The sequence below is a fragment of the Mesoplodon densirostris genome, chromosome 2, assembly GCF_025265405.1.
Source record: "Mesoplodon densirostris isolate mMesDen1 chromosome 2, mMesDen1 primary haplotype, whole genome shotgun sequence".
NCBI lineage: Eukaryota > Metazoa > Chordata > Mammalia > Artiodactyla > Ziphiidae > Mesoplodon > Mesoplodon densirostris.
This window is the reverse complement of record NC_082662.1, coordinates 6730080-6733921: the sequence shown is the minus strand read 5'-3', so window position 1 is coordinate 6733921 and position 3842 is coordinate 6730080. Positions and strand designations below refer to the sequence as shown.

The 3842-nt window shown below is 46.5% G+C and overlaps 1 non-coding gene across 1 annotated transcript; it reads left to right on the top strand.

The window, feature by feature from the left end:
* The first annotated feature begins 3313 nt into the window (after positions 1-3313).
* Positions 3314-3386, top strand: TRNAQ-CUG (transfer RNA glutamine (anticodon CUG)). Its single transcript has one exon. It is a non-coding gene; the product is annotated as a tRNA-Gln (tRNA).
* The last annotated feature ends 456 nt before the right edge of the window (positions 3387-3842 follow it).

Below are 3842 nucleotides of genomic sequence, written 5' to 3'. Positions count from 1 at the left end.
CTTGTTACAGAGTAAGTATTATAAATGGTCACATCAACTTAGGCTCCCACCCAGCATAGAATGAATTAAACCATCAGTTGCTGATACACTTACCTAGGAAGAGGTACAGGGCATAGGGAAAGAGGAGGAAGGTCCTTAAAGCATATAAAGCACCTGTGGCCATGACTGAACGAAAAGGGACAGAGTCTGGAGTGGAAAGTTCACAGCAACCTGGGAGAAGTGTGGGGACGCACTGAGCCAACCTCAGTGACGTATAATTAACATTCAGTAACAGGCACCTGTTTTAAGTATACAGTTTGATGTGTTTTCACATATATGCCTGGGTAACCAGCACCACCACCACAACGGACCGTTTCCAACACCCCCAAGAGTTCCTTGAGCCCCTTCCCGGCTAATCCCCACCCCTACCCCCCAAGCGCGGGCAACCTAGTGGGGTTTTTTGGTTTTTTTTGCGGTATGCGGGCCTCTCACTGTTGTGACCTCTCCCGTTGTGGCCTCTCCCGTTGCGGAGCACAGGCTCCGGACGCGCAGGCCCAGCGGCCACGGTTCACGGGCCCAGCCGCTCCACGGCATGTGGGATCTTCCCGGACCGGGGCACGAACCCGTGTCCCCTGCATCGGCAGGCGGACCCTCAACCACTGCACCACCAGGGAAGCCCCTAGTGTTATTTTTTTTTTTAGTTCAAATGAGTTGTCAAAATCTAAAAAACAGAGTCCTTGTAAAAAAAGAAATTTTGCCTGGTGGTGCAGTGGTTAAGAATCTGCCTGCCAATGCAGGGGACACGGATTCGAGCCCTGGTCCGGGAAGATCCCACATGCCACGGAGCAGCTAAGCCCACGTGCCACAACTACTGAGCCCACGTGCCTAGAGCCCATGCTCTGCAACAAGAGAAGCCACCGCAATGAGAAGACCACACACCGCAATGAAGAGTGGCCCCTGCTCGCTGCAACTAGAGAAAGCCCGTGTGCAACTACGAAGACCCAACATAGCCAAAAATAAATACATTTACTTTTTAAAAATATTCCAATTTCTGCGTTCTAATGGATTGGAAAATTGCCAACACTGGGCCCACATCCCTAGAAGACAACAGTTGGCCACCATCTTTTTTTTTAAGCCATTTTAAAAAAATATTTATTTATTTTTGGCTGCGTCGGGTCTTAGTTGTGGCACGCAGGACCTTTCATTGCGGTGCGAGGGCTTCTCTGTAGTTGTGGCCCTCAGGCTCAGTAGTTTCAGTGAGTGGGCTTAGTTGCCCTGCGGCATGTGGGATCTTAGTTCCCCAACCAGGGATTGAATCTGGGCCCTTGGCAGTGAAAGCCCAGTGTCCTAACCCCTGGACCACCAGGGATTCTTCTGAAGGCAGCCCCCTGCCTCCTGCTTCCCTTAGTTACATGCCTGCCCAGCCCTCCACGGCTTTTGAATTGGCCACGCCTGGTCCACGGTCTCTTCTGCAGACCGACATCTTCCCAAATCTTTCCTTTTTGTAAGACCCCTCTATCCCCAAGGGTTCCGGAGTTCAGGTCCTCCAGGGCTCCTCTGCCATTGACAACTCATCTCTCGGTGCCTCCAGGTAGTAACGACTCCCTAGACGCAGCCTTGAACGTGTCAGCTCATCTAGGCCCATAAATGTGGCCGGCAAGGCACCACCTTCATCCAGTTCTGCTCTAGGGGGAGGCCAGCCCGGCCTTCTTCCTGCCCATCTTGCTGCAGAGTGTGAGGGCTTGGTAATCAGGGCTGCCATCCACAGGGACCAGAAATGATAGCAGACTCATTTGCATATGTGACCTAAGTCAGTAATTAAACCCAGGCGCCCCAGGGGTGAGGAGTAAGCACATTAATTCAGGAGCAATTAAAACCCTCCAACATCACTGTCACACAGCCACCACTTCTGAGACCGGCTGTAACTAATGACAGTCACCTTTGGGCCCCCTCTTTTGGCCACCAGACTGCCACCACGACTGCACATTCTTGAGGGGGGCACTCTCGTGCCTAAGCGGGGACAGCTTCCCCAGACACTCGGTCTTTCTTAGGGCCCCTAATGCTATTATGGACAAGTTACTGTGAAAGACAATGCCTTAGTCTTCTATTTTTTTTTTTTTTTTTTGGTGGCAAAATATACATAGCAAAATTTACCATTTTAACCACTGTTAAGAGTACAACTGGCTGGCGTTAAGTACATCCAAAGCTTTCGTAACCCTCACACCACTAACTATTTCCAGAAGTTTTTCATTATCCCAAACAAATTCTACACCCGTTAAACAATAATTCCCCATTCTCCTCCCCCCACCCTAACTCCTGGTAACTTTTATTCTATTTTCTGTCGCTGGGTGGGTGTAAATTTGCCTATTCGAGATATTTTATATAAGGGGATTCATACAATAGTCATCTGACTTATTTCACTTGGTGTAATGTTTTCAAGGTTTATACATGTTGGAGCCTGTGTCAATACTTCATTCCTTTTTATGGCTGAATAATGTTCCATTTTATAGATATACCACATATATCCATTCATTTGTTGATAGACACTTGGGTGGTTTCTACCTTTTGGTTATTGTCAGTAATGCTTCTATGAACCTGGGTGTACAAATATCTGTTTTAGTCCCTGCTTTCAATTCTTTGTGGTATGTACTTAGCAGTGGAATTGCTGGGTCATATGGTAATTCTATGTTTACCTTTGTGAGGAACTACTAAGCCATTTTCCACTGCAGCTGCACCGTTTTACCTTCTTACCAGTAACGTATGAAGGTTCCAGTTTCTCCACATTCTTATCAGCACTTGTTATTTTCCATTTTTTTATTATGGCCATCCCAGTAGGTGTTAAGTGACATCTCACTGTGGTTCTGATTTGCATTTCCCTAGTGTCTAATGATGTTGAACATCTTTTCATGTGCTTATTGGCCATTTTTAAATCTTTCCAAGTCACTTGGCCATTTTTTTAATTGGGTTGTCTTGTTCCTGAGTTATAGAGTTCTTTATATTTTTTGGCTCCTATTAGATATATGATTTGCAAATATTCTCTCCCATTCTATAGTTTGTTTTCTCACTTTCTTGTAGTCTCTTTTAAACTTTTTTTTTTGGCAAGGCCACGCGGCTTGCAGGATCTTAGTTCCCAGACCAGGGATTGAACCTGGGCCCTCAGCAGTGAAAGCGCGTAATCCTAACCACTGGACCAGCAGGGAATTCCCACCTTGTAGTGTCTTTTGATACACAAATTTTCTCATTTGAAGTCCAATTTATCTATTTTTCCTTTTGTTGCTTGTGCTTTTGGTGTCATGTTTAAGAAACCATTGTCAAACCCAAGACTATGGGGGCTTCCCTGGTGGTCCAGTGGGTAAGACTCCGTACTCTGAATGCAGGGGGCCCAGGTTCGATCCCTGGTCAGGGAACTAGATCCCGCATGCCACAACTAAGAAGCCCCCATGCCACAACTTAAAAAAAAAAAAAAAAGACCCCACATGTTGCAACTAAGACTCAGCTCAGCCTAAATAAATAAATAAATGTTTTTAAAAAAAATCCAAGGTTATGAAGATTTGCCCCTGTGTTTTCTCCTAAGAGTTTTATAGTTTTAACTCTTGTATTTAGGTTTTTTTTTTTTTGGCTGCCTCCGGTGTTCATTTCTGCGCACGGGCTTTCTCTAGTTGTAGCAAGTGGGGGCTACTCTTTGTTGTGATGCGTGGGCTTCTCATTGCAGTGGCTTCTCTTGTTGCAGAGCACGGGCTCTAGGTGTGCAGACTTCAGTAGTTGTGGCTTGCGGGCTCTAGAGTTGCAGTGCACAGGCTCTAGAGCACAGGCTCAGTAGTTGTGGCACATGGGCTTAGTTGCACTGAGGCATGTGGGATCTT